This window comes from Cetorhinus maximus, chromosome 22 (assembly GCF_964194155.1).
Source record: "Cetorhinus maximus chromosome 22, sCetMax3.hap1.1, whole genome shotgun sequence".
NCBI classification, from domain to species: domain Eukaryota; kingdom Metazoa; phylum Chordata; class Chondrichthyes; order Lamniformes; family Cetorhinidae; genus Cetorhinus; species Cetorhinus maximus.
Window position 1 is genome coordinate 7,512,637 of NC_135900.1, and position 18,285 is coordinate 7,530,921.

The window sequence follows — 18,285 nt, forward strand, 5'->3', positions numbered from 1 at the left end:
GACACTCCCTCAGTATTGATCCTCGGGCAGTGCGGCACTCCCTCAGTACTGTACTGAGTGTGTCAACCTGGAGATTCTTGTTCAAGTCTCTACAGTGGGTCTCGAACCCAGACGTTTCTGACACAGCGGCGAGGGAGCTATCTACTGAACCATGCCCAACAACAACAAATCAGATGCCCCGAGTTCTCGGCTTTTAAAGCAAAGAGATTGATACTAGACTTCTGCTGATGTCAGCTTAGCTGCTTCTGACACAAAAGTGTCACATTTCCGTGACCTGGAAGTTCATTAATGAGTGGATGTGGAACCAACATTTCGGATACTGCATCTCAAAAACCTTGTAACAACTCTGAACACTGAAGTAATTGGAAGGGGAGGCTTAATATACAGTCCCAGCAGTAAACTAATGCATTGATTTATACTCAACCACGAACTTAATAAAGATGCAGCATCATTTTGTCATCCTGCAAGGTCATCTCCCATTCCATCTCCCCGCAGAGAATACAACAGGAGCAGGAATCAGTGTAAACTAAGCGAAAGGCCAGAGAGCAACCAGCAGCTTGTATTTACATCACATTTTAACGTAGAAAATTGACACGAGGGAAACGGATAGCACCCAATGAAGAACTTGGTTACCGAGGTGGGTATTTTGTTAATTCTTTCACGGGATGGGGTTAGGGTTGCCAACCCTCCTGGATTGGCCTGGAGTCTCCAGGAAGGGAAGGTCAATCTCCAGGACGCTGCCCATGTGCAACCCCTGGAGACGAGTCATCGGGGGCATTATAAAAGGTTTTTTTTTTGTTATTTTCTTTGCCCATTTCTCTTTACCAGATATAAAACTATTGAAAATTTGTCTGGCAGTCAAGCATCATCCATTTGGGTAATGAGTCTTTTTGCTTTCCAATTGGCGTAGGCAGGTAGCGCGTCACAAGGGTGGATGTGTTGGCCGACTGATGGCTGGAGCGTGGGGGCAAGACGTGTGATGAAACCTCCGGGAGTACATTGAACTGCAGTTGGCAACCCTGATGCAAGCCTCACTGGCAAGACCAGCATTTGTTTCCCGTCCCTAATTGCCCTTGAACTGAATGGTTTGCTAGGCCATTTCAGAGGGCAGTCCACATTGCTGTGGATCTGGAGTCACACATCGACCAGACCAGGTAAGGATGGCAGATTTTGGACAATTTTTGATAGTTTCATGGTCACCATTACTGAGGCTAGCTTTCAATTCTTAATTTGTATTAATTGACTAAATTTAAATCTCACCAGTGGCCGAGTTGGGACTTGAACTCGTGTCCCCAGGGCCTTAGGCTCTGGATTACTATACATTACAACTATGCCATCATCTCTCCAGTTGAAGGAGAGGGAGATGAATGCTATAAGATGGGAAAAACCAAGTCATCAGTGATGGGTGAGAGGAAGGGGGTGACACACAAGGCACGGGGGTCAGAGGAACAGCAAACACTGGCAAGGTTGTGGGGCTGGAGAGGATTCCAGAGATAGGGAAGGATGAGGGCCACAGGGGGACTTGAACATGAGGATGAGAATTTTAAAATCGAGGGAGAGCCGATGGAGGTCAGCGGGCACAGAGGGTGGCGGGCAAACGAGAATTAGGATACCGCAGCAGAGTTTAGCATGAGCTGAAGTCAGGGTCAAGGGCGTGGGGTTGGGAGTCAAGCGCCTCAGATCTTTTGTCCTGAGGTGTTCAACTGAATTATTGCATTTAATGTGTTTGGAGAGCAAGAAACAATTCTCAAAAGCAGCTTCACGTCTGCATATTGTGTTGAAGAGGATTAAGGGAATAGTCAAGCTAATTTGGACCCATTAATTCAGTTGGTCCGTGTGCCAAAGGCACGAGGACCTCGAAAATGATTAAAAGGAAGAACAGCATTACCTATAAAACATATTAAACAGGGCTGGGAAGATCAGGAAAACCAGCCCGAGAGGGATCTGAATTCAGCACAGGGCCAAAGGGTCTTCAGTTTGAACCGTAGCTAATTGAGAGTGGGTGGGGCATGTGCGGGAGGTGGGGGGGGTAATGTGTACTAATTAATATCTGAACATCATACCCCAGGAATCAGCACCCTGGACACAAGCACTGCACTACATGCGCACACGTACACACAAACACACACGTGTGCGCGCGCGCACACAAACACACACGCGTGCACGCGCACACACACGCGTGCACGCGCACACACAAACACACGTGTGCGCGCGCACACACAAACATGTGCGCGCACACACAAACACACACGTGTGCACGCACACACAAACACACGTGTGCACACAAACACGCACACACACAAGCACTTAGCTGAATCGCAGGAATGCAGCAATTATTTTCCCAGTGTTGCAGGTGGGAAATTCATTCAGCATGGCAGAAACGGAAGAGAAAAAGTTCTCTGGGACTCCACAGAAACAGTCGGCGAGCAGAAACCTGCCTTCCATCTTACCATGTTCCTTGTTGCACGAGCTGATCGAAAAGCTCTCTGCTGTCACAGCTGTGCCACATCAGAAGACTGATAAAACACAGCAACTGCTCTTCAAAACCTCTTCAAATAGAGGAAATTAAAATAGTGAAATATTTGAAGCATTCAGGGGAAACTCTACTCCGAGCAGCTGCGTCCAAATAACACAGAAAGGAATCAGATTGTTACATTTTTGAAGCTTTCGATTCTGACCTTAGGGCAGAGGGTGCAGAGCAGATTCTTCAGAATGACACTGGGATTAAAAGGGTTAAATTAGAAACTTGGCTTCTATTCCCGTGAGTTTACAGGATTAAGGGGTGATCTAATCGAGGCATTTAATATGATTAAAGGATTTAACAGGGGAGATACAGGGAAACTGTTTTCTCTGGTGGGGGCACGTCCAGAACAAGGGGACAACTTTAAACTTAAATTACAGCCAGGCCGTTCACATTAAGAACATAAGAAATAGGGGTGGGGGGTGAGGGGAGTAGGCCATTCTGCCCCACGAGCCTGCTCTGCCATTCAATACGATCCTCATGTGCGTATAATGCTGTGTTTGTATCCAGGGTGTGGATTCCTGGGGTGTATGATGCTCAGATATTAATGTACACACAAGCCCCCCGGACATGCTCCCTCACCCCCGCCATTACCCATTTTCAATTAGCCACTAGATTCAAACTGAAGACCCTTTGGCCCTGTGCTGAATTCAGACCCCTCTCGGCCTCAAGGGTCATGGAGGTCAGGCAGGGAAGTGGAGTTAAGGCCACATTAAGATCACGGCTCATCTGCTCACTGATGGAGCAGTCCTGATGGGCTGAATGGCCTGCTCCTGGCTCCTAGCCCTCACCGTCACTTTCCTGCCCACTCCCCGTATCCCTCGATTCTCTGAGACACCAAAAAGAAATCTCGCAAAGGCCGCGGAAATTTGAAACTCTCTCTCCCCTGAAAAAGCCCCTGATGCTGGGGAGTGGGGGCGGTGGGGGGGTCAACTGACGCTTTCAAGAATGAGATTGGTAGATTGTTGGGTCATCAAGGGATATGGAGCAAAGTGGGTCAAAGTTAAGGCACAGATCAGCCATGATCGGACTGCAAGGCCAACAGGCTCAATGAGGCACTAAATGGCCTCCTCCTGGTCTTCATCCTCCCTGCACTGAGCCACTTTTATATTATTTATTCTCGGGATGTGGCTGCATTGATTGGCCCTCCCTCGTCGAGTGCTAGAAGATTGAAGTACAGAAGTTCTATTTATAAAGCTTCAGCATTGCAGCTAGGAAATCAATTCAACAGGAGAGCAGGAAGCGCACAGACCAACACAAACCGGAGGCTGGAACACAAAGCGGAGAAAACAGGCTGAGCAATCCTGTCAGAGCCTGCCAGCGGGGGAGGGGGGCAGGTGACAGTGTTGGGGGTCGGGGTAGAAGAGTGAAGTGACGGAGTGATGGTGTTGAAGCCAGTGGGGGGGGCGTTGATTTTGAAACACATTAACACTCCGAGCTCCCTGTACTCTAAGTCTGGCCTCTTGAGCATCCCCGATTTTAGTCGCTCTGCCATCGGCGGCCGTATCTTCATCTGCCCGGGCCGGAAACTTGGAACTCCCTCCATTAAACCCCTCGGGGTCTCTCTCCTGCTCCTTCTTCTTCTTCTTTCGGGCACTCCTGAAAACTGACCATTTTGGCCAAACCTTTGGCCAACTGCTCCGATATCGCCTTATGTGGCTCGGTGTCAAATTTTGCTTTACGCCGTGAAGCACCTTGGGACATTTTATGATGATATAGGCGCTATTTAAATATAAGTTGTGACTATATGTTGTCCCCTGCGCTGGTTCAAGTTTAAGAACTTAACACTTCGACAGAACTGGATAATGCACAATCCAGGTCGAAACTGGAACGCGGCTGATCTTTCAGCTCCTTGAGCCTTTGTCTTTGGTGGACGTGCTATCGTTATGCACATGTTATGTGACGCTGCAGCTCTGGCCTCTTAAGTATTGCTGACAGCAGTGAATGAATGGTGAGAGGGGCACAGAAACACGGAGCTCCCAGAGAGGCCTCGGCTCAGCTTCTGCACTGCTAGTGAGGCTCTGACAGCAAGCCACAGTAACAAACCAGGAAGGAGGAAAGCCCACGCCTGGAGATCAAAAAAATAAAACCAACGAGATTTCATTAGGTTGATTTTTTTTAAATAAAAAATACCCAACCGTCGGGAGTAATGTGCACAGGGCAAGGGTCACATCACTGCCACAGGCCAATCAGTTCTCTCCTGGTAAAAGTAGGTCATTTGTTGGAAGGTAATTATTCCGGACGGTGACCTTATTTTATCCGCATCGCTGAAATCCATCTTAAGCTGCCAAGTAAGTTCCTTAAAAGGTGTTTGGGGAAAAAAAAACGCATTCCTAAATCAGATAGAAGCAGCGATAGCTCGATTAGGGGTTCAAAGTGTGCACTTGGTGCAGAGGAATCGGCAAATATTGCCCAACAGTTTTAAAAAAAACATTACAATTCAGTGAATCTCACTGTTATAAGTGCAGCTGGGAGACTGAATAAAAATCGGACTTATAAATAATCAAGTGTGACCCTCCTGGAACTATGCCATCAGTTCAGCAAATTAGCAGAGGAACCGTACACCACTGGCAGCAGGTTCAATCCCACTGCCCTGTTTGGACAAGGGTGTTAATTGTTTATTAATTGTGTTTAATTGTAAGCAGGTGGTGGGCATTCATTTGTTGAACAGACACTGACCGAAACTGTGGTCTTTGGGTTAGGAGGTACCTGCTTGTAATGTGTATCTCTGTAAATAAATTGCTATAAACACGTGGAAAGGTTGGCTCCACAGTCCTATCCTTCACCTAGCTGACTTTCTGGAGTATAACAAAGGGTGTAACATTTTATGGAGCCTTTCAATCTACAGGGAAGACCCAAATGTGCCTAACTGCAGCCTCGAGTCGACCCTTCCTGGCAGGGCTGGTGTGCAAAAGAAGAAATCGCGCTGTTGCCGAGGCGGGAGAGGAGGCTCCCTCGAGTTATGGGTTAGATGCAGTGTTGGAACAGGTGGATGGAGTTATACTCACGCTCGCAAAAGCTGCAGCAGGTGCAGGACTATGCGAAATAGCTCTTTCCAAGTGCTGGCAGGATCATCTTTTAATGGCCCTCAGTAATCATCGACTGAAATAAAAATCTGCAAACTTCAGATTTTAGCTGAAGTCATCAATCCGGCTGCAGGATTTAAGGGGATCATTTGTTACAGACTCAAGATCTTTAATGCTCTTTTGTTTTCTTTTGTTTGGATAGTTCCTTCTCTGCCCCTTTTAAGTTTCCTGTCTCACACAGCTAGTCACTTGTCAGCTTGGCTCGTTTGGGGCAGTGTCCCCGAGTCCCACTCTCGAACTTTCCCCTTATTCTTTGTTCTGGGAAATCCTGGATGTCCAGATTGGGAACTGGACAGCCACAATCGCACCTGCTAACATTCGATGACCAGACCAAGATTCATGTGTCAAAGCCACCTCTTTGTGTGCAAATCCTGACTTTACCAGAGCAATTCCTCATGCACCTGTAAGAGTGTCACAGCAAGCAGAGAAATCAAGTCTGGGCGGGGGGTGGGAATGAGTATAGAGAATAAAAGTTGGGTCAAAGAGATGGGCTTTGAAGAGATTTTTGAAGGAGAAGAGGGTGGAGTTTATGAAGGGAACAGGACTGAGGTATCCAGGCAGCTGATGGTGGGGGGGTTGGGGTGGGGGTGATGGGGTCTAAAGTCTCGAGCCGCAACCGAGTACTCTGGAGAAGGGATTTAGGGCTGGAGGAGAAGGGTTAGATAGGGTAGGGTAAAACCATTGAGCGGTTTATAGATAAGGTCCAGATTTTAAACTTAATGCACTGGGAGATGGAAACTAGAGTAGGTCAAGGAAGACTGGACTGACAAGCAAGTGGGGCTTGGTGTGGGGAGAGATGGGAGCTGAAGATTTCTGTTTACTTTCTGCAGGGTGAATGTGTGAGGTAGTGAGATCTCTGAAAACTGTCACTCCTGTCAGACGAAGGTGATGAGTTTAATTAGTGTCATTTCGTTCATCCATCTGTCAGATTTCTACTGGTCTTTCAGGGGATTCTCTTATTCATTCTTGGGATGTGGGCGTCACTGACAAGGCCAGCATTTGCTGCCCATTCCTAATTGGCTTTGAAACTAAGTGGCTGGCTAAGCCATTTCAGAGGTAATCACATTGCTGTGGGTCTGGAGTCACATGTAGGCCAGACCAGGCAAGGATGGCAGATTTCCTTCCCTGAAGGATGTTAGTGAACCCGATGATTTTTAAGACAATCTGGTAGTTTTGTGATCATTATTAATGAGATTAGTATTTCATTCCAGATTTATTAATTAATTGAATCAAAATTGGGATCTGAACTCATGTCTCTTGCCCATTAGTCCAGACCCTGGATTACTAATAACATTACCACTATGCTACTGTTCCCTCATTGATACAGATTATATTAAGAATTATCTTGAATCTTGCTGAAAAGAGAGACATGTTGCTGAAGCTCTTTGTCCTGCACTCATCAGGACAAACACAAGAATGCCAAATTTCAAATGATCACAATAATTTATACGACAAGAGAAAAAGGTGCTGATTGGTTGGCAAGTCAACTCTGATTTGCCCATTGCAATGCCTCAGCCAAACAACAGGGTTGTCCCCCAAACTCCAGAGAAATTCAAAAAAGGCACAAGGCTTGAACATATCCCTGTTATTTGCAGAGAACGAGCCCCTGTGTATAAATGTATGTTGCTTCTAGCAAGTGTAAATGAGCCATTTCATGAGCTCGACTTATTATCTTAAGTAGGTCGTTAGTGTAGCTATCAACGCACTCAGGGTTGTTTGAAATCACATTTGAAATTTGGCATTCTTGCTTTTGTCCTGATGAGTGCAGGACGAAAAGCTTCAGTAACATGTCTCCTGTTTAAGCAATATTCAGGTTCTGTACTACCGAACAATTGTAGGAATTATTTATGTTATTAAATTAATAAAACGAGAATCTAAACATTGCAGAGAGGAAGAACAAGGACAGTTAGAAAATATTTCAGCTGATTTAAATGATTCATTTGAACATGAACAGCGATGGAGTGAAGATGCTTGAAATGTGCAGTGTCTAGTTGTGACGTGCATGCCTCTTGTCCACCACCAGGTGACAGGACAAAAATATCACCACGCAAGTGACAATCAAGGACACACAAAATAACTGCAAATGACAGGACTACAACAGGCAAAATTCAGTATGGAGAAGAGTGAGGCCCTGTATACTGGAAATGAAAATGGAACTACATTTACTGAATGGTGCAGAGCCAGCTCAGGGATACGTGGGCACAGTGGGGTCAGTCAACGCACAATGACTCTCCGAGGGGCCGGGTAAGGTTGGAACAAAAACTGAGCCTCTCACAAGAGATTTTCAAGATTCCTGTGGGGCACAATGAGTGCTCTTGCACAGGCCCATCCCCCAAATATCAACATCATCGATAAACAAAGAGTGGCTCAAGCAGGGAGGTTTTTGAGACCGCAATAAGGATGCCTAATTCAACCGTTAAAGTGCAGGCATGCTCTCTTGCAGTCCCATCCCAGACACTTTGCTGCCTCGCTGGTGCCGGGCTGAGGGACATACCGTTTTGATAATGAAGACTGCGCCAAGGGAGGGAGAACAATCAGCTCAATGGGAACCAGTGATATAAGTACAGGATTTACGGGATTAGATAACAAAAAAAGACTTGCATTTACATAGCGCCCTTTCATGGCCACAAAGCAATTTACAGCCAATGACTTACACTTCTGAAGTGCAGTCACTATCGTAATGTTAGGAAATGCGGCAGCTAATTTGCGCACAGCAAGCTCCCACAAACAGCAATGTGATAATTGCCAGATCATCTATTTCTGTGATGTCGACCGAAGTTCCAAAGATTGGCCAGGGCACCGGGGAGAACTCCCCTGCTCTGCTTCAATCTCGGGCATACGTTCCCAGCTGCAGTAGAATCGGGGAAGGTTAAGAAAATCACTGCCTGGTTTAAAGAAGAAGAAGAGTGATCGCAGGGAGGGCACTGGAAGCGGTTCTGGGACAGATTGAAGCTATTCCACATGGATGAGCTGCATCTGAAGAGAGAGGATGCTGACATACTGGGAACCCAATTGAATATGGAAGTGACAAGGTTTCTGCACAAGGGGGTAAGAAAATGAAACCAAGTATGATGGAGAACGGAGAAAATAGATGAGAATAATATTCACGAAGAAAACAATTTAGCAAGAGAGAGATGCGGAGGAGTGGAACAAGATCAATCGAGATTATCATAAACAGAAAAATATGAGGAATCGGTGGCATAGTGGTAATGTCACTGGACTAGTAATCCAGAGGCCCAGGTTAATGCTTTGGGTACATGGGTTCAAATCCCTCCATGGTAGCTGGTGGAATTTAAATTCAACTAATAAGTCTTTGGAACTGAAAGCCAGTCTCAGTAATGGCGACCATGAAACTATTATCAATTGTCGTTAAAAACCCATCTGGTTCACTAATGTCCTTTAGGGAAGGAAATCTGCCGTCCTTAACCTGGTCTGGCCCACATGTGACCCCAGACCCACAGCAATGTGGTTGACTCTTAACTGCCCTCTGACATGGCCTAGCAAGCCACTCAGTTCAAGGGCAATTAGGGATGGGTAACAAATGCCAGTGACACCCACATCCCATGAAAGAATAAAGAAAAAGGCAAAAAAAGAGGCAAAGGTGCAGTGTTTAAAAAGCAAAGTGAAACAGTTAAAACACAAGTATTGTAATTACACAGAGGAGGGGAGGTTAAACTAGGCAACTCAGAACAGCTATTTGATAGAAAGATGCAGACATCATATCATAACTGAGTGAGAAAGGGAAGTAAATTGGTTATATTTAGGAGAGGCACAAAGATAAGAAAGGGTGAAAGTGACAATATTAGTTAAAGAGATAATTCTTACTGTGGAAGCGGTGAGGTGGGCAGGAAGGGCACAGTCCACCAGCCCATACTGACAGGGTTCCCGATATTATCTCAGTTTTAATAAAAGGGAGAGAGTTAATCCAGTTACTGGGTGGGTTATCTTCCGTGCGGTAGTAAACACCAGCTGGGCCAAATAGCCTGATGTATTTCTATCAATTTCATGAGATATTCTGCAGACAGTTTCAACACACCAAAATAATAAGTTGGACAGAAGTGACAGAGTACAGGGCGTGTGATGGAACAGTAGCGCTGAGCTAACCCCCAACAGTGTGAGCACAAATCAGTCAGGAGGGCAATGAGCATGACCAGGACAAAGCAGCCTGCTTGATCAACACCCCATCCATCACCTTCAACATTCACTCCCTCCATCACCGACGCACAGTAGCAGCAGTGTGCGTACCATCTACAAGATGCACTGCAGGAATTCACCAAGGCTCCTTCAACAGCATCTTCCAAACCCATGACATCTAACATCTAGAAGGACAAGGGCAGCAGATAGATGGGAACACCACCACCTGGAAGTTCCCCTCCAAGTCACTCACCATCCTGACTTGGAAATATATCGGCCGTTCCTTCACTGTCGCTGGGTCAAAACCTTGGAACTCCCTCCCACACAGCGCCGTGGATGTACCTACACCACATGGACAGCAGCGGCTCAATAAGGCAGCTCACCACCACCTTCTCAAGAGGCAGTTAGGGATGGGAAATAAATGCCTTGCCAGTCATACCCACATTCCAAGAATGAAGAAAACTGCTCTCCCTTTAGGGTAACAACTTGGAACAAAAGGAACCGAGCATTCACGTCAGACTGACCTCCGTGTGTGAGAGGAGACCAGCAGGGCACGTCCTCTCTGTTAGGAATCTTATTTGAAACCAAGATTTTGCATTCTGTGTCATTAAATCATTTAAAATACTTAGAGAAAGGAGGTTTATTAATTCATTCGCTGTGCATTCCAAATGTGAAATGGTATTATAGCCTTCACTGATTCTGTTCCTGACTCTGGAGGCAATGATGCAGTAAGCATGATGCTGATAGCTTCACCTTTGAGTGAGCAAAGTTACATCTTTGCTTTACCTCGCCTCACAGCTGGTCTCTGCCTTCAGTGGGGGGATTAAGAGCCGGGTGAATACTGGGCCACAGATGTTCAATATTCACTGGCCATGGGCAATAGTCCAGGAGAGTTTTGCGCCTCCTGTCCCTTTTATGCTAAGCTGTTGGAAGAGGAACAAACTGAAGCCACAGTCCTGTCGAGTGCAGATAAACCGTTCTGAATAAGTGGAGTATTCTTCCTGAGCTCTCTGCCCAAGGGCAGCTGATCCGACCCACAGCACTGCAAGCTCTACCATGGGTAAGACAAAGAGGCAGGTGCCAAATCCACTCCATCCACAATGGAGATCGAACACCGTTCTGTTGGCACCAATCTGATCCATACTGGCTATCCAACCAACTAAGCCATCCAGCCCCCCGCAAGGAGCCCAAGTTGCTGCGGCAACATACACTTTTACATGCATGTTGTCGTCTGAAGCTATGGATAGTGATGGTAGAGGCTCCAAACTTCTTTCCATCACATGGCTGACCAGGAATCTCTCCGCTCTTCCCACATGTCATTGGCGTGTGTTGGAAGGATTTACAGGCTGATACTCAACCTGTTTGGCTGTGTTACGAACGCACCTTCCTTGGCCATCAAGCCCTGAAGTAGCACTTGAACCTGGAGTTTCTAGACCAGAGGCAGGGAACACTTACCCAGCGCACCACAAGTGGAGCATTACTGCGACCAGAACCAGGACTGCAATCGGTATATTGTGGAGCTCTGGGGCGCTTTCCCATTCGTCAATGGGCAGTGGTGGGGGGAGGATGGGGCTGAATGACGAGTGAGAGAGAGAGAGAGAGAGAGAGAGCAATGGGCATGGTGGGAGGCAAATTTGGGAATGTCCACAGTGGGGCGGAGGGAGGTGAGCAGTGGGGATGTGGCTGCGATGGGGGTGGGGAGCAGTGGCGATGAATTGCTTGCTTTCAGCTGCTGTGCCCTGTTAGGTGCTTTCTGATTTCAGTAGCCGATTCTTCCAACTCAGATCTCATCACACCTCTAAACATCATGTTTGCAACAGCCTCAAGGCTCCAACATAAACAGAGACAGCCAAGGGTAAGGGCGTGAAAGGAAATATATAATTATGGAAGTCTCTACTCTAACCACAACATTCGGCATTGTGTAATTAAGCGGTATGAAACCAGTTACTCCCTAACATGTAACCACACCATTTCACTTGAGAGAATAATTCCTCATTGTGTTGTTCATTTAAAATGCTGAACTTCATTCGTCTGACTTTTGATTCAAATAAGATTCTGCCCTTTAAATAGAGGAAGGCGAGATTGAAGGTTACACAGAGACAAAGCTCTTTTAAGGAATCTGCAATGTGGTTTCAGTCAGACAGTTCAGTCAGAGCTTCCCCCCCCACCCCCCACCTTGTTCAGTGGGTTTCTAACTCTCCAGTTCTCCAGCTCTCATCTGCAGTCAACACAGCCATGGCACATGTGGATGCATCCTCAGCACGACCACCCCCCCGCCTCCACCCCTGCCAGCGCATCTGAAGACGGAGGGAAGAACAGGAAAATAACGCGGGTGGCCAGTCCGCTGCCTTCCTGCCCACCCCTGCCCTGTCCACCATATGACGGAGGGAGGGGAGGAAGGTGTCAGGCAGCCTGCCCATCCTCAAGTCGACCGGGGCCCTTAAGTGGACAATTAGCTGCTACCAGGGCCTCAATCCAGCTCCGCTGCAATTTTTGGGCCTGCGGGGACAGGTGGAAGGAAGATTAAAAAGCCAGCGTGGGCTGTTGTTGGGCAGGAACCTCCTTAGGAGGGGGCGGGTCCCCATGCCCACTGGGGGCAGACCCCCACCCCCCAAGATGGTACCCTGCCTTTATGCCTCGCCCCCACCCACCCCCCACCCCGCCCCGGCCTCTATAACATGACCCTCCCCTGCCCCCTCTCCACGCTCCCCCCCCCCACACCGCCGCCCCTCACTGGGGCTTTTGCAGCGATGCCCACCAAAAAGCCCCCAGATTTACCTTAAGTCTGCTGTACACCTTCACTTCCTCCTTTGGGCCTGGTTGCAGTCCCAACAGTGGCCACTACAATCTTCTGGCGCTGCTGGGTCTACAGAGCTGCTGGCCAATCAGCTTGGCCAGCAGCTCTGCAGGGTGGGGGGGCGAGGGGGCCTTCCTGTCCCTGAGGGACAGAAGTCCCACTCTGATCCAATTAGGGCTGCCCCCTCTATTTGGGGCAGCCAGGTTTCACATCGGCAAACTGACAATGGACTTTTAGCGGAGGTGAGGGGGGGGTAATCCATCCACCCCAATCCTTTAAAATCCACGAATAGGCACTTAACACCTCATTCAGAAATCTAGGGTGCATCCCCTTGGTCTCTGGCACTTTGACTTCCTTCAGCCTGACTAAATTGTCTACACTTTTCCTTTTATCCATTCTTCAATCCACTCTCAACTGTTTCAGAATTCATCTGCTAATTCACCACACATATGGCTGCATTCACCTCTTAACCAAACGCATAAGGCCTACCCAAGCCCACAGTGAACTGCTTTTGATGTGAATAACTTAACCCAGTGAGGGCCCTTCCGTCAAACTTGTGTTTAACTCCTTTGTCCATTCCCCATTTGGACTTCATGTCCCGCGGTGTCAGGAACGTAACTCTATATAAAAGCTGGGGGCAAAACCCAGTCACTTTCGCAGGACATACTCTTGTTGGGATCCGGAGCATGCACATGATCCCGGGTGGAACTGTAGAGACAGGCTACAAAAATATCAAAACGATCTGCAGATGTCACACCATCCATCCCGTGGTGCATGGGTATTTAAACAGCTTTGCTCTGCCTCTTTGCAATGAGCCATTTGTAAATTGCTAATTCCGCTAAAATTATAGGGCATTAAAATACAAAATTAACACCTTGGTACTGAAGAACAATAATTAAATAGGTTAACCTTCAGAAATGCAGCTTAGACAACCATACGAGCTAGGAGCAGGAGTAGGCCATTCGGCCCCTCGAGCCTGCTCCGCCATTCAATAAGATCTGATTTTAATTTAAGGCTGGTTTTACTGTGGCCTCAACTCCACGTTCCGATTACCCCAGACAGCCTTTGACTCCCTTGATAGTCAAGAATTTATCTACCTCTGCCTTAAAATTATTCAATGACCCCGCCCCGCTCTCCAGGGGAGAGAGTTCCAAAGATTCCACAAAAGAAAAAAATTCTTCTCCCCTCCATCTTAAATGGGAGACCCCTCATCTTTTTAAACTGTGCGCCCTAGTTCTGATCTCTCCCACAAGGGAAAACATCCTTTCAGCATCGAGCCTGTCAAGTCCCCTCAGGGTTTTATATGTTTCAATAAGATCACCTCTCACTCTCCTAAACTCCGAGGAATACAGGCCCAGCCTGGCCAACCTTCCCTTATAAGGTAGACCCCCACCCCCCCACCCCTCCACCTCCCACCCCTCCCCCCCAACCCCCCACCCCTCCCCCCCAACCCAGGTATCAGTCGTAACAGTGTAAAAGTATTAAATAAATCTTTACACAACAGCGTTCTGTCATGACAACATAAGAAGTAGGAGCGGGAGTAGACCACATAGCCCTTCAAGCCTGCACCACTGTTCAGTAAGATTGTGGCTGAATTTCTACCTCAGCTTCACTTTCTGGACTTACCCCCGATACCCCTCAGCACCCAAGAATCTACTGATCCCAATTTTGAATATATTAATCAACAAAGCATCCATCTGTCTCTCTCTCTCTCTCTCTCTAGGGCGGAGAATTCCAAACCTCTGAGAATTCCACAGCCCTTTTTGGGTGAAGAAGGTTTTCTTCGCCTCGGTCACAAACGGCCAATCCATTACCCTGAGGCTCGTTTGATACTGTCAAACCAGAGGAAACAGCTTTCCAGCATCTACCCTGTTTAAGCCCTCTTAGAATTTTATACATTTAACTGTGGAATGTTTCAACAGTGTAGTGGTAATGTCAGCAGACTAGTAATCCAGAGGCCCAGGCTAATACCCTGGGGATATGGGTTCAAATCCCACCACCGCAGCTGGTGGAATTTATCTTTGTATTGTCACCAAACTTGGATATATTACACTTGGTGCCTTTATTTAAATAACTGATATATGTGGAAGAAGTGTATCCTAAAAGATCAAGGCAGTTCTGCTGAATTTGTACAAGCTGTTGAGCAGGGAGTTAAAGGCATGGGAAGCACACTAAAGGCTAAGATTTTCAGATATATAGCAAAAGATTGTTTCTATGGATAGTGAATCAGTAACAAGGGGCACCGACTGAGGATTAGCGCCGGGAGAATGCAAGGGAAAGGTCAGAAAGTGATTTCACACGCCTATTAAAACAGGTTTTTTTTTAAAAAAACAAAAACAGAAATAGCTGGAAAAACTCAGCAGGTCTGGCAGCATCTGCAGAGAGGAACACAGTTAACGTTTCGAGTCCGAATGACCCTTCAACAGAACTAAGTAAAAATAGAAAAGAGGTGAAATATAAGCTGGTTTAAGGTGGGGTGGGACAAGTAGAGCCAGTGATAGGTGGAGATAACCAAAAGATGTCACAGACAAAAGGTCAAAGAGGTGTTGAAGGTGGTGATATTATCTAAGGAATGTGCTAATTAAGGGTAGAAAGCAGGACGAGCAAGGTACAGATAGCTCTAGTGGGGGCGGGGGTGGGGTGAAGGAATCGAAAAAGGCTAAAAGGTAGAGATAAAACAATGGATGGAAATACATTTAAAAATAATGGAAATAGGTGGGAAAAGAAAAATCTATATAAATTATTGGAAAAAAATAAGAGGGGGATCGGAAAGGGGGTGGGGATGGAGGAGAGTGTTCATGATCTAAAATTGTTGAACTCAATATTTAGTCTGGAAGGCTGTAAAGTGCATTCATGGGATGTGGGTGTTACTGGCTGGGCCAGCATTTATTGCCCATCCCTAACTGCCCTTGAGAAGGTGGTGCTGAGCTGCCTTCTTGAACCACTGCAGTCCATATGGTGTAGGTACACCCACGGTGCTGTTAGAGAGGGAGTTCCAGTATTTTAACCCAGAGACAGTGAAGGAACGGCGATATATTTCCAAGTCAGGATGGCGGGTGGCTTGGAGGGGAACTTCCAGGTGGTGGTGTTCCCATGTGTCTGCTGCCATTGTCCTTCTAGGTGGTAGTGGTCGTGGGTTTGGAAGGTGATTCACCTTGAGGGGCTAGAGAAGCTAAGTCTGGAACATCATCCAAAGAGCATTGGAGAAGGATTTGAAAAGGAAAGAATATAGAAAGCAACAGGGCAGGCAAAAAGGAGTGGGTTAGAGAACTCTAGCTGAAGAGTTAGTACTGACAGTGTGGGCCAAATGGCCTCCTCACGTGCTGTGGTTTCTATGATTCTGTGATTAAATGAACTGGTTGCTCAATCAGGAGTATACGCTTGTTCAATTATTCTGGAAATGTGGGTCAGACAATTGAAACATTAACATTTGGTTCCTAAGCAATGTTGCTACCCTTCCCACCCTGACTACAGTTTCCCTCTCCCCCTCCCACAAGCCCTCACCGCACCCCTGAATCAGAATCTCCCTCTCCCAACACCCCCAAGTCTCCCTTCCCTAAACTAGGCTCCGGGTGTTAGTGAGTGAAGCAGAGACTAAAGCCTGAATTTTCCCCACATCGAAAGTGTCAGAAATTGCATTTATGATGGAGCAGGAATGGGAACGAGTCGGGGTTTGTGCATGTGTGGCTTATGGAGGCACTTGGCCATTTAAATCATCAGCTGTCTCCACACAGTTCTGATTTTTGCATCCCTGTGGTGTGAAACGCGGTGTGTCCGGGTTAGACCAAGTAAGAACAGTCTCAACTTTGTGGATTCGTTTAGATAGCCAGGGTATCCCTTTGGAGATGTGAAGTACCTCTTTGGATCTGGTCCCAGTACACCTTTGGGGGGCTAGGTGGGGGTAAGGTGCCCTTTGGTGTAGGTCACGGTCCCTTTGGGATAGGCCTGGTACCCTTAGGAATTGTTAAAAGGAGGCACAGATGTATGTAAAAAGTGCATAGACTTATTACTGTCAAAGCTCATTGGAACTATCAACAGACCTGTCAAGGTCAATTGTCAAAACGGCCAGAAGCACCTGTCAAAGGGAGTTGTCAGAACTGTCAAGGGGACCTGCCAAGACCAGCTGTCAAAGGGAGCTGTTAAGGCACTTAAAAGTCCTGCCCTTTAAATTTTTGGGAAAAAAGATGCCTGGAGTGTTAAAAAAACATTGCTTGCTATGGGTACAGGGCCTTAGGTTGGCATGGAAGGTATTGGGGGGTCCATTGGGGGCGGGTACAGGAGCATAGATTGGCTTGGATGGGGCACAGAGTGTGTGCGTGGGGTGGTGGGGGAGGGGGTTGGGGGAGGAGAGGGATGATTTTTGTTATACTGTCTTTTCTCGAACTTTGGACAAAGTGCTGGAGGACAGAGGCCGACCTTCTGCCCAGCCCGTCTCTGCACCCGGCAATCTCTGCACCCGTTCTGGAGACAGCAGGGCCCAACTCCTGTTTCTCCCCCACCAGCCTGCACACCACCCCACCTCCCACAGCCTCCCGCCTCCCCAGTCACCACCACCCACCCTGGCCAAACAACCCCTAGAGCGAAAATTCCAACTTCCGTACCATTGTTTCCCAGGTCAGGTTCTGGAAACGTCCAGAATCCAAGCTCCCGACCTGGGAGTGAAAATCCAGGCCCAAGTCACGTTGAGGAAGAGGTTAGAGACGGTGCTGAAGGGAAGTGGATAATGTTTTGAGAGCAACACAGGTACATGGAATTCGGATAGACGCCAACACAGGCTGCATAGGCCAAGAGGCCAATTTTCCGTTTTGCAACTTCTACACATTTTAATGAGTTTGTCCATTTCAACATTACAGGTTTGAACCATTCTTGCAGTTAGAGTCATACAGTTATACAGCACAGAAACAGGCCCTTCAGCCCATTGCTTTACAGTAGATGCTCATACTTGGGTAAATAACCAAACTAGCAAAAAAATTACCTCAATCCTGTTGCCTGCAAGTCTCTCATCAAATGTTTTCAATTTTAATTGTTTTATTCCTTCCACACCTATAGTAAGCTCCATCACCTCTGCCTCCCTCCCCCTGAACCCAAAACTGTTCCAAATTTTATTTGTTCTTTGAAGGAATGTTGGTATCGCTGGCAAGGCCAGCATTTGTTGGCCATCGCTAATTGCCCTTGAACAGAGTGGCTTGCTCGGCCATTTCAAAGGCAAGTTAAAAGTTAACCACATTGCAGTGGGTCTGGAGTCACATGTAGGCCAGACCAGGTAAGGACGGCAGATTTCCTTCTCTAAAGGATCATTAATGACCCAGATGGGTTTTTGTGACGATCAGTGAGGGTTTCATGGTCACCGTTACTGAGACTAGCTTTCAATTCCAAATTTATTAACTGAATTCAAATTCCTCCAGCTGCCATGGTGGGATTTGAACCCATATCCCCAGAGCATTAGCCTGAGCCCCTGGATTGCTAGGACAGCGATGTTACCACTATGCCACCATCTCCCCCTGTGCCATATTAAATGGCCTATGTCTGTCTAATGCACAGTAGTTACAAGTGTACAGGGAGGGGAGACCAGAGGTTGTGGGACATAAATTAAATTCAGATAAACTGCTCCTGCTGATTATATAACAATATACATAGCTGAACACAACACAGATGATTCCAGAACCGAGTTTCTGTGGTAAGTCATGGGGTTTGGAGGTATAAGCAGTGGCTTGGCAGCTCATACAATTCAAGGAATTACTCAGGCA

General features: G+C 47.1%; 1 protein-coding gene across 11 annotated transcripts in view; it reads right to left on the minus strand.

Annotated features, from left to right (window-relative positions):
- tspan9a (tetraspanin 9a) overlaps positions 1-18,285 on the minus strand; it is a 197,531-nt gene that overhangs the window by 55,968 nt on the left and 123,278 nt on the right. The gene's annotated exons all lie outside the window — the stretch shown is intronic.